This window comes from Alexandromys fortis, unplaced genomic scaffold (genome assembly GCF_014885135.2).
Source record: "Alexandromys fortis isolate MF-2015 unplaced genomic scaffold, M_Fortis_MF-2015_v1.1 scaffold_10, whole genome shotgun sequence".
Classification (NCBI taxonomy): domain Eukaryota; kingdom Metazoa; phylum Chordata; class Mammalia; order Rodentia; family Cricetidae; genus Alexandromys; species Alexandromys fortis.
The window spans coordinates 553788-566152 of record NW_026067895.1 but is presented as its reverse complement, the minus strand read 5'-3'; the positions used below and the strand labels follow the sequence as shown (position 1 = coordinate 566152).

At 37.6% G+C, this 12365-nt stretch overlaps 1 protein-coding gene across 13 annotated transcripts in view; it reads left to right on the top strand.

Moving 5' to 3' along the window:
• Positions 1-12365, top strand: part of Tle4 (TLE family member 4, transcriptional corepressor) — a 135806-nt gene that overhangs the window by 73817 nt on the left and 49624 nt on the right. The gene's annotated exons all lie outside the window — the stretch shown is intronic.

The window sequence follows — 12365 nt, the reverse complement described above, 5'->3', positions numbered from 1 at the left end:
AGCATCAAACATCTGTTTGGCCTGGATATGTAACTCAGTGGGAGAGCTTGTATTTGGTATGTGTGAGGCCCTAGGTTCATGTGCAACCTGAAGGAAGAAACAAACTGTCCATAAGAATATTTCTGTTCACCAGAGACATTGCATTTTCTGTTTGTAATACTTAGGTTTGTAGTGTGGCAAGTAATTCTCTGAAGACTATCCGCCTTCTCTTTATATGCAAGTTGTGGAGAAGGACAAAAAGTATTTAGGGCCTGATGGTTTGTGTATGCTTGTCTTACGTGATACCAGAAAGAGATAGGCTAAGAGCATTTGAATTTCATAGTATGCAAACAAAAACATAAGCTGTCATGTAGGAATTGAATAAACTATGAAAGTGCTTCCATTACCTTTGGTTCATGTACAGTAGAAATATGCCATGTGTATGCCCAATTGCATAGCACATGTCATTGTATTACCCATTGCAAGGTAACCCAGTAATGAAACACTAGTCCAGAGTATGAATGCTGTCATTTTGTCTTTTAGAGTTTTAAATAATTAAATGTGTGACCATACATTAGTTAGACCCTCTGCAGTTTCTTTTTTGTCAACTATATCCAAAACTGAAGTCTTTCCCAGACACAATTCTTTGCTTTCACTATGTATAGTACTTTACTCTTTCTTAAATTAAAATTGTATTTAGAACCCTTAAATAATGGAAATTCAATATTGAGTATATCCATTTTACCCTTCAAGAAACTTTGAATTTGACAGGGAACCTGCAGCCACAAACAACTGTCAACAATTAGAAATGTACACATAAAATTTTAATTATGTATTTGCAGTTGTGAAGTCTATGTATACTGTTCACATCAGTTCCCACATTAGAAAACTTAGAGTGTATCCACATGTACTTTAGAAGTAATAAGTGAATAAGGTGGTCAGGATTGGCTGACAGGAGTTCTCAGGAAGCCTCTCCAAGGCTATACTGTAAACATTCCCTAACTGCTCATGATGAATGCATACCCTCAGGCAGGCAAGTAGACAAAAGACTCCTCTCCAGCCCCACTCACAGAACATTGTGAAAATATTTATACAACACTGTACACTTTATGCCAGTTATATTTTATATTCCCTCATATAAGAAACAGTAGGGTATATTTTTAAACCGTCTATAATCTTTCAGAGGGAGCTTGGAAGTGTCAGAATAGTCAGAAGGCAGGGCAAGTACCAAGAAAATAAACTGATGGTTTTGCTCTGGTTTATTATGAATGACAGTTACAAATCCATACCTGAAGTGTGCTGTGTCTGGTCTGGAATTGTCCTATAAGTTTACAAGGTGAAATAGTTGGCTAATGTTTCCTGTGATGACACCTAAGCAGTTGCCTGTTCCATTGAGCTTCCTTGTCCTCTTGTAAGGAATTCCTGGCTAAGAGGGGATTTTTGTGATTGTTGACTAATTATGTGACTTGGGAGTGGTTTGTAGCAGCCAGTGATCTAGTTGTTGCTAGTTGGGGTAGTTTGAAATCATTCATTCATGCACAGTAATTCTCCTTAACATTTAACAGGTAATGATTGTGACATAAATTTCCTTCTGGATTTAGAAATTTCCCTTTTCTCTTCTAATGTGGAAACAGGCAGCTCTTGTACTCTAAATAATAAGTAATTTTTGGCCATCTGTCAAAAAGGAATTTCAATACAAATTTAAATTAATGGTGCCTGAAAAGTTTTATAGCTCCTTTAAAAGCCTGTAATGTGCAGAGAAATCGGAATCTGCTAGTAGTAATTAGTGTTGCATATGATGAAGATGTGGGCAGTATGACACAGCCTCATCAAAACATTTTGATATGGTACCAAAATTTTGATTTATACAAAGTTGTAGATGTGTTTAATTGTGAGAGACATTCTTTAAAAAAATTTTTTTTGATGCTACTGATTGTTAAACAGGGTGGATTTCAGAACAGCTTATAAAACAGACATTTAGGCTCACTGCAAAGACCCAAGTAATTAACATGCTTTTTCATTGAGAAGCCAAGTAAAGCAGTGAAATCTCTTACTAAATTGTTAGGTCTTTCCCTTTTCCTTTCTCTTCTCTGAAGTTCTGTCCCACTAAATCACATGCTGTTGGCTTTATTGATCTAGTTTTCTATAGCTCCGGTAGCCAAGTTCATTCTTAAGCCTGTTATTTGCAGACTTCCATCTGAAGTTTTTTGACACTGAGAGAGAATGTAAATATGGATCTAAAGGAGACAGCACTGTGGGGAGTCCTAGAATCAATTTACTTGGTGATGAGAAACTAAAACATTGTGTACAGTAGTACTGTTGAAATAAGGGGCCGTAACACCTGCCACCTTCCTTATTTGTCTTGGCTATCTACTGACTGTATGTGACCAGTAGTAAGCCCCACGTGTGAGGTCTGAAAATGGTAAGAAACTCAGACTACTAATGTGCTCTTACCCTTATTGGTGTAGACAGTCCAAAAGACTCCCAAACTGAATTCCTACCTGGTATCTGAGTAGTTGACCATCTCCTATTCCATTTCTCCCCATTCTCTTCCATATTTCTCACCTGTAGAAAAAGAGAATAGGTAAAACCTATGAAATATTTTTATGTACTGAACCCCAAGGGATTTAGGGTAAAAGTAATTGGTTCTAGAATGTTCATCATAGGGGGCATTGATTGACTTATTGCCAAGAACCTCCCAGTTGCTGAGGTATCCAAGTTGCTCCAAGCCATTCAGGTCTTACATTACTCTCCAGTTTTCATCTTAAATGTGGTCAACAGCTTAGAACAACAACCATAAAACTTCCTAAACTTGGTAGGAACTTAAAGCTGAGAAATTACTCTTAGTACCATCCCCTACATCCGTCATCTACATAATTTAATACTCAAGCAAGAAAACAGGCACCAAAGTTAAGGTCAACTGAAACAGATAGATAAACTCAAAATTATGTAATGTCAGTAAGCTCCATGATTTCTTCCATATGCTATTATTGAGCATTTTTTCATTGATACTGTTGGAGGAATCCGTTGTTGGTTCCCGGCTGCCCAGCCCCATAATAATCACACAGAGACTATACTATTTAAAACACTGCTTGGCCCATTAGCTCTAGCTTCTTATTGGCTAACTCTTACATCTTAACCCATTTCTGTTAATGTACATAATCCCTTGAATATGGACACCATTCTCTATTAGAACTGAAGGATTTACCTTTTATTATCTAAAATACAGCAGAAGTGCAAGCATTTTCCTGCTCTAAATGGTGAATATTTCATTGTTGTTATTTTGTCAAAATATCACCAGATACTGTGTGTCTTCATAGAATATGATCATTCTCAGTCATTTATACATTCTGGTTAGCTCCAGAACCTCTGTACTCTTTTAAAATGCTGAATGCAGTATTGGCCTGTATTCTTACAAAGCCCATCAACATTGAGATTATTTTTTGCCCTTGCAATAAGTATAGCTGTTGCACTTAATTTTAAAGATTTACATATTTTTCACACTAAATGTTTTTCTGTGTATGTGAATATTATACTTTTTATCCTATGAGAGTTCTTTGCTTTTGCTTAAAGACTTTTATGGTGATCTTCTTTTTGTTGTGTGTAAGGCAATGCCTATTTATTCTGTTTCATCTGTATGTTAGTGCTTATTCTGCACAGATGACTAAAAACATCATATGTTTCTGTTTACTTTCCCAGTTAGTCACTGTTGGCAGTAAAGGTTTATCACTGGAAAATTAGAATAAGGTTGTTTTTATGTTCATACTCAAGTGTATGATTCAGGCCAGGAGAGTACTGTTGCCTCATTAGCTGGGTGTTGCAGGTGAGAGTGGGTTTTGAGCAGAGTGATTACTTCTATTTGCCACTTCACTTTGCACATTTAGATTTAATGACCCAAATTCTGTTCTAGGATCTGTAGCTGAATACTCCTGCATTGCCCCCCCCCCCATAAGTATACCTATTTTTTTTCTGTCTCAAAGGACTATCTGTTTTAAAAGCATGTGTTTTGAACATGTTCAGCCCTTTGAAATGTCCTGTGTGAGAAAGAAAGTACAGGTGAAAACACCAGAAGAAATGGCCAGGAAGGGGGTAACCATATTTCTCAAGACAGTTTTGTTCCTTATATTACTATAGTGATATTAGGCTTTCGTGGAAAACATGGTAGGGCCATTTGTATTACTATAGACTTTAGAAAGACAAAATGTTTTTCTTAAAAGCATGAAAGAATAGAAAATAAAATTTTGACAGGAATTTAAGGCACCAATAAAATACTGTAAAGAATAGCTTAAGAACCATGTAGGGGGAAGAACTATTTAGTTCTGCCCTATCAACAGGCCACTGTAGTTTCTTTATTCATTAATGGTAATCACAGCACACAGAGGGGACTCCCACATCAGAACCAGATAAGCAAACCAATAGTAGGCTTGCACTAAGATCTGTTTTCCCTCAGTATTTTGTAGGCAATCAAGGAAAGCTATCTGAATAGGAAATGTGATTTGACTCTGGTTCCCCTTCAGTCGCTTTGTCCACAAAGCTGTTTCTCCAAACCTCGAAAAGAATTGGTTGGTGGGTGCCCAGTAGTCCCCAGTTAAGCTCTTTGATTTCTTTGAAGACTCCTCCATCTTGCATATTTAACTCCTAGTTTAGATGTCACAAAAGCAGGTGCCATGCTCAACCTGTTGCTTACCTGAGGAAAGACTTAGTGTTATGAAGGCCCTATCCAAGGTCACATTGCCAGTGTCATGCCCAAAGGACAGCTCTTTGGGTGATTTACAACAGAGTACGAAGAATCACACAAACTCTATCCAAGAAACCTGTCTAGGTACAAAGCTGTACTTTTGCCATGTTTTATGTAATCCTTTCCTTCACTGAGTTATCTTGAAGTATGATAAATACCATGCACTTGCCTCTTAAGTCATTGGGGAAAGGGTACATTTCATCTAAATAACCACTTTTTAAAAAGTTTGTTTTGTTTTTGTGTGTATGTGTGTTGTGGGTTGGATATGCAAATGACCCGTTTGCCAGAAGATTCCCTGGATCTATAGTTGTACATGGTTGTGAACCACTTGATATGGCTCTGGGAGTGGAACTCTGGTCAGTGCTCTTCACTGAACAAAACCAAAAAGCTTTCATTGCTTAAAAAATAGCTATTTAATATTTTTAATACATAGCCAAGAATCCATTTTCTGTGAGTATTCACAGAATTTATTTTCTTGAAATATGATCCAAATAAGATTCCTTATTACTCTTTTGTTGTGAAAACTTTTAGGCCTTTCTACATCCAAAATGATTTCCCTTTTATATTTTTTCTGATGACACTGTTTAATTCTTTTGTTTTTAGATTGCTTGTTTTCACATACATGAGTGATTACATTTATGTCTCTGCACCACCTGGTGCCCGTAACAGCCAGAAGAGGGCATCAGATCCTCTGGCGATGGATTTGCAGGCAGTTGTGAACCACCTGATGTGGGTGCTGGGAACCAAACCCAGGCCCTCTATGAGAGTAGTAAACACTCTTTCTTAGCTGCTGAGCAGTTTCTGCATCCCCACAGGTATAGCCAGGCTGAACTTATCTTTTTGCCCCTACTCTTTAGCATGTTCTACCAGTGTTCACTACCACAACTAGCAATGATTGTTTATGTAGTGTGCGCATGTACATTATGTGTTCCATGATATTTGTACAGAGACCAGAGGTTAATTTTCAGGTGTCTGTTTTCTCCTATGTGGTTCCCAGGAATTAAATTCTGGTGATCATCAGGCTCAGTAACAACGTGCCTTTACCTGCTGATCAATCCTGCTGGACCTAACTTACTTATGCCCTTGTTAAACCAAGCTTTGATTTCTCTTTTTCTCCCTCTGCCTCACAGATTAGAATCTTACTCTCAATACTGTAAAAATTTAGTGGAGGAAACATATATATTAAAAATATACTTTAAGAACCCATGCTAACCAGTACTTCATCTGGACAGTAGATTTAAATTTTCAATACATCATTGTCTCTATGTAAAAGACACAAATAGAACTCTATTGATAATTAGTGTTGCATTTCCCCCAAATTTTAGTATATGTGCTGCTGAAGCAAACACAAATTTTGACTCATTTTGTTTTACGTAAAATTCACTTCTTTGTTCAACATCAACATGTACAGGCAAATAATACAAACTGTTCTTGTGCCCTTCTCTTATCATAAGTAATAAAGGTCTTCCTGTTATATTTAAAACCACAAGCAAGCACTTAGAAAAGTCTAGAATGTGAACTAGTTGACAGGAATGTGAAGCCAAGTTCCTGAATAGACAGACTCTTCTTTAGTGCTAGGTAAGCTGTGTTGTCTCAATCAGTAGACAATCACTTAGCCTCCTGGATCTCAAATCTGTAACTCTAGGTATCTTAACCATTTGGAATGTTATTGTTTTGGGGGTGTCTTAGTATAAGGATGATTTAATGCGGTGCTTTCTATCTTCTAAAATATAATGGCAATTTGATATATTTTAGTATTATCATTGCTTTTTAACTCTTTTAAAAGCATTTTATCATGAATTTCACTTTTAACAATTACCTTATCAAAGAACCATCAGGAACATTTGTTCTATTGGTTTATGATGCACTAATTTGTGTAGTATTAATTGATCTCTGCCTCCAGGCATGTAAGCTGTGTGAAATGTAACAGGTGCCCTAATTCCAGAAAATGTGTTGTAATTGTTTGTTTGTGGAACAGATGAATGAATGTCTTTGGGGCACAGCTGGTCCTCAGGTGGTGAGCACGAGTGGATTAATGATGTGACGGGGGAGTCACGCTTGTTTTGCTGCACTTGCCTCCACCGATTGCTGAAGCAGAACAAATATTAATTAACAGGGTAGGCTGATTGTCAGATCTGCCTTCCCTAGCTGATTTTGCAAAGGTAGTTTAAATTCTCTTCCCCCTTAAACCAACAGTTACTAGACATTTTCATCTTGATGCTTATTATATCTAATTTTCTTAATTAGAATGCATTTTGTCTCTTGAAAAAATATTATACAGTAAATTTATATTTAACATTTAAAAACATTTCAGAGGAACCCACGATTGAAGTGTTGCATTTGGCACTTGTAATTTCAGAGGCATCTGTTTCTCAAAGTATACATAATTTTTCCAAAAGAATTATTCCCAAGGATTGTTCACCACCTTTTATGTTCTTAAAATACTCATCCATTTTGGAATGGAGGGAACACAAAAATCATCTAGAAGGATCTTAGTGCTTGTCTCTCTCTTGAGTTTTTGCAATATTTACCTCTGTTCATCTTGCATATTTTGGTTTGTGGTATGGTGTGAAATAATTCAGCTATCTTCTGGCTTAAACAACTTTCTGCATATGGAGCCACCACTAACAAGCATCATCTTATAACGCATGCAGTGGCTTTTGATAAAGCAGAAGAATTAGTAGCCTCATGAAGAAGTGATAGGAAATTTGCTGAGGGCTAAGTGGTACTTCTCAACAAGTTTTTCCTTCCTTTAATTCAACTTGCTATTCATAGAAATAAAGTCATCTCAGGATTTGTATTGTTTAGTCAGATACTGCAAGTCAAATTAATTGTTACAAGTATTTAATATTCCACATATTAAAGACTGTCCAGCATATTCATTTAAATGTGCCAGGTGATTCATGCATCAGAACCCATGTGTTTCCTATTTCTGCATTTAATAAGGTATCATACTAAAAATCCACTTAGTTACCAGTGCTTCTCACTTAAGTTATATCTGTTTGAATGTTAGTTTTCAGAGGTCAGTACCACTCTGAGGTTGGTGATGTGCCTAGGTTTATGTTACTAGAGACCAGAGCAGCCTGTTGTGCACCTTTCCTTCTTCGTAGTGTTTAATGTTACATCCCTGTGCGGCCAACACATGCCTGAAAAGCTTACATGTCCTTACCTCTCTCTTTACTCAACTGCAGGCAGTAAGATGGACATAGAAATTCTTAAGTATTCTTGTCAGTGAGACTTTGGGTATGTGGATAGGGTACGTGTGAAGAATTCTTACACATGGAAGTAAACTCGTTATATAATTGCATCATATCCTGGAAAATTCTTGAATTTTCTTTAAATTGGTACTTTGAGCTTCTGATGGTTCAGACTTGAGAGGAAGAAGACCTGGTTGGGGGAGGAGGTAAACTAGTGGTACTACCCTTAGAAAAGTGCCCTTGGCAATCTAATAACACCTCACCTTGTATTTGGCCCTCCTTACGGTAATTTTAATTATTCTGGATATTTGTGAAAATTCTGTTTAGCTTTTTAAAAAAAAATACTTCTGTTTTCTTGAATGACATTTGGCCCTTTGAAAAACAAAATAAAATTGGAAATGCTAATGTTTTGAGCCAACTAAAGAAGGAAAATAAAAATGTCACCATGGCAACAAAGCTGCTTTCTAGATGACTTCCTAAGATATGCCTGAACTAGAAGCAGATGTCTGATTTGAGAATCTTGCCTCCTTCAATGTAAACAAATAACTTCTGGGCAGGTGTTGGAAATAATATGGAAATCCTATTAAGGGGCCCAGGGTTCCTGTCAGTCAGGAAGCTGAGCCACAAAAGGGCTGGTTGTCACATAAAGGAGCAGAGTAAATTCTCATTAGGCTGAGCTTTTCCCAGGAAATGATTGTCTCCCTGTGTTTTTTCTCCTGTGAATCTGAATGTAAGCTGTTCCTTCTATTGATCCTTTCACTGGCTTTATTTTTCGCCTCTTGATTACAGATCTTCCCTGGTCCTGCCAGCCCATATTCTCCCCTTCACCCGCCACTTCCTTTTAGATTAACTCTTGATCTGTGCTACTGCCCTGAGAGTTGTGACATTTGTGATTTTAACCTCTCACCCTGGTGGGGGTAGAAGGAAAAGTGGAGACCTGAAGAAAGAAGTACAGCTTGCTCCCTGGGCCTGTTTTACAAAGAGCCAGGCTAACTGGATGGATGCAGTGCTTGAGGCTATTTGGAACCAGCACTGTGAGCAGTAGCCAAGAACATTAAAGCTGTCCTTATGTACATATACTTGAAGTAATATTTTCATGAATTAAGGAGAAATTTGAGTTAAAAAGACAGATTTTAGGTAAGCCTCTGAAGCCACACTGTTCAATATTGTAGCCACATGACACTTCCTTAACTTAAATTAGTTAAAATAAAATAAAGATATAAAACCCAGTTTCTTAGTTGGCCCTAGTCGCATCTGAAGTCCACAGTGGCCATAATAGGGAGACACCAAATATGAATCACTGCAGTAAGCTCCATTAATGGCACTGAAGAGACTAGCCTGATTAGGCTTATTGGTTCTGCTGTTCTGTCTGGCTGAGCGCAGATTGCAGGGTCTTTCTGGATGTTGTAGAAATACAAGGGCTATGCTGGGCCTGGTAGTAGAGGACTCTAATTCTAGTTACTGCAGAAACTTGGGAGGTTCACCCATTTAAGACCAGCCTGAGTAACTTAGTGAGACTATCACAGAATAAAAAGTAAAAGGACTGGACTGAGCTTTGTGGTAGAGAATACTTGCTACCAGGCTTGAGGCCTGTTGGGGGAGGGAGGTGGGGAGCCAGGCAAGCAGGTAGGTGAAAAGGCAGACCAAGAACATGGGTAAGGGATATGTGTGTGCAGGCTTTGGTGGTCAATGTTGGTGTGGTATGTTGCACTAATATGGTGGTCTCCAAATTGGTGTAGGATTTTATTCATTTACCTTTTGGTCTTGAGATCTAATGTTCAGTTTGAAGGAGGTCTTCCTAAAATGGAACTGTAGGAGATGCATTTTCATGTTTCTGTGTAAAACTTTTTGGTGGTGGGAGGGCCAGTGTTGGAGGTTATGGGGAAGTTATAATACTTGTAAGGTTAACCATGGATAAACACAAAACAAGGTTTTAGAGAAGCCTCACTATTATTATGCAGCATTTCTTGGACTATAGTCCCAGAGATGCACTTCATAAAGCCAATAAAGCTCTCACTGGTGGTCTCCTGTTGCCCTAGCAACGGACCATGGGGCACAGTGTATGTGAAATGCATGAACATCTGCGAATTAATCTTTCTTGGTTTGTTCTTTTCTTGGCACTGATTGGGCCACTTGGGCTTGGGCTTGTGACACTAAGTGTGAAGGGTAATCTGGAGCTATCCCCAGGGCCTTGCCTTGAGTGGGTGGCGGAATGAAAAGTGAAGGGAGATTTATCCCAGTAGTGCATGCAGGAATAGAGGGATTTAACCTGACAGCATTCTCAGTAGGATGTTATTAACTTACTTTCTTCTGGCATGGAGAAATGAATAAAAATTTTTCTAGTATATCTGGACATCGTTGAGTTTATTGGGCTGCTCTGAAAAAATAATCTGCAGAGAAAATTGAAATAATTACTTGTTTTTATACCATAGTTATCATGACTTGCAAGCTTGGAGGTACCCATGTCTTCAGATTAGCCCTTGCCCCATATTGCACTACCATTGGTCTGAATGATCTTTCTGAATTGAATGAGTAGGTTGGAATTTGATTGGATAATTAAATTTGGTAGTCACCTAGTATGACCTTATTTTTGAGAATTTCAAAATAGGCTAGTAGCATTTTTGCTCTTGGGGGAACAAGCTATGACTATATACATAATAAGCAAGAGAAATGATTCTTTTGATTAGAATCTCCATCAACCATCAGAATTGACTCCTTCAATCTCTCTTTTTACAAACTGCCACCCACCTTGCTGTCATTGGTCTGGATCCTCAGACTGTATAGTTCTTCCTGTTAGTCCCAGATGTTCACTGGTAAATTATTCTTGTCACTGTCAGTTCCTTTCACTCTTCCTTCTTTGCTACCTCTGCCCTTCTCCTTTCTTGCCATAGCCTTTCCTGTTTCTGGGGAGAAATGAAAGAATGATATGGCTGAAATACTGTCATGATGGAGATGGTCTTTTTTTTTTCTTACTGAAAGTAAAACATTTATTAAGTAAATGAAGACAAGAATCTTCACAGTTTGTTTGATTTGTTTAGCATTTTATATTGAGGGGCTTTTGAGTAGAGAGAATTAATTTTCTCAATTCAAATATTTTCCTTTTTATGTCAAAAAAGTTTAAGTGAGATAGTGAGGTAGGTTCTTTATTTTTGATAGACAACTGACCAAAAGTTATTTTATCCAGTGTCTGATCTTTGAAACCTGTTGATATTGATAGATAAACTTTGAAACCTATATATAAAACTAGATTCTGATGATGAGAGAAGTAGATCTGACAAGAAAAATCCACAACACCAACACCATGTGCAAATGCTGACAGTGACGTTAGTGGCCCTGACTTGATGTGTGCTTTCCACTCATATTCTGAAAGCTCTTTGGAGAAGTTAGCAAAATAAGGAATATGGAGATTTAAAATTACTATTGCCTGGTTTACCAATATTTAATGATTCACACTTTCAGGTGATTTCTGTGGTTGGGGGATAGTCATTGTAGCTTCTGCTTCATCTGTAGTCAGATAGCATCTTCTCTCACTCATTAAAGTGAGTAACTTTAGTTAGAAACTTGAAACCAGCCTGAAAAGCAGAAGAGTTACGGGAACCATGAGATACCATTAGAAGGAAGTAGAAATCTCAAAAATTTGGTTTTCATATTCTGGGCTATTGTTTTTTAATCACAATTCTTGATGCCAAGAACTCTAGAAGATTTGTAATCCCTGGTGGTAAGTAGTAAAACACACAATATTTAGTGGACCTGGAGCCTGTCCGTAAGTTGACAAGCTGTAGTGACGACAAGAAATGAATTTGAATCACTACTGCTTTCTTCATTTAGGTTTGACAAAGCATCTTAGAAGTAGAAAGTGCTCTGTTATGTTTAAGGACTAGAAAAAGAACACCATTGTAGAAGAGAATTTAGTTAGCATTTAGTTATTCTATTCTTTGTGCTAGCCTGACACCAACATTATTTTTTGATTTTTATTTTTAACTGATTGATTGGTTGATATTGTAGTTCTGGGCATTGATATATTAGGTAAATGCTCTACCACTGAGCTGCATACAGTATAGCAGTGGGTGCAAGGTTTTGTGGAACATAGTTCAGTGTTTTATGATGGGGCTTCTGAATACTGACATTAGCATGTTGGGTCTGCCCATTTTCGTGGGTCAGGATAAAAATCTCAATGGAAGATTTAACACAAGATATCTAATTATTTTAAAATTATGCATCGTATTATCAAGTATACTATTGTAATAATGTAAAACCAAGGTGTTAATTATTAGCCCTTTGGAGTTGCCCCTATTGGAACCTCTTGGGCTGAGTTCCTCACAGCTATATTATACCCTAGATACTGCCTTTAGGTCTAGGTGCTCTCAAACCAGCTGTTTGGGGGGCCTCAAGAAGGGGACTAGGTCAGTCCTGAAAGTGACACCCAGACTCAGTGTGGAGGACTCAGTCTG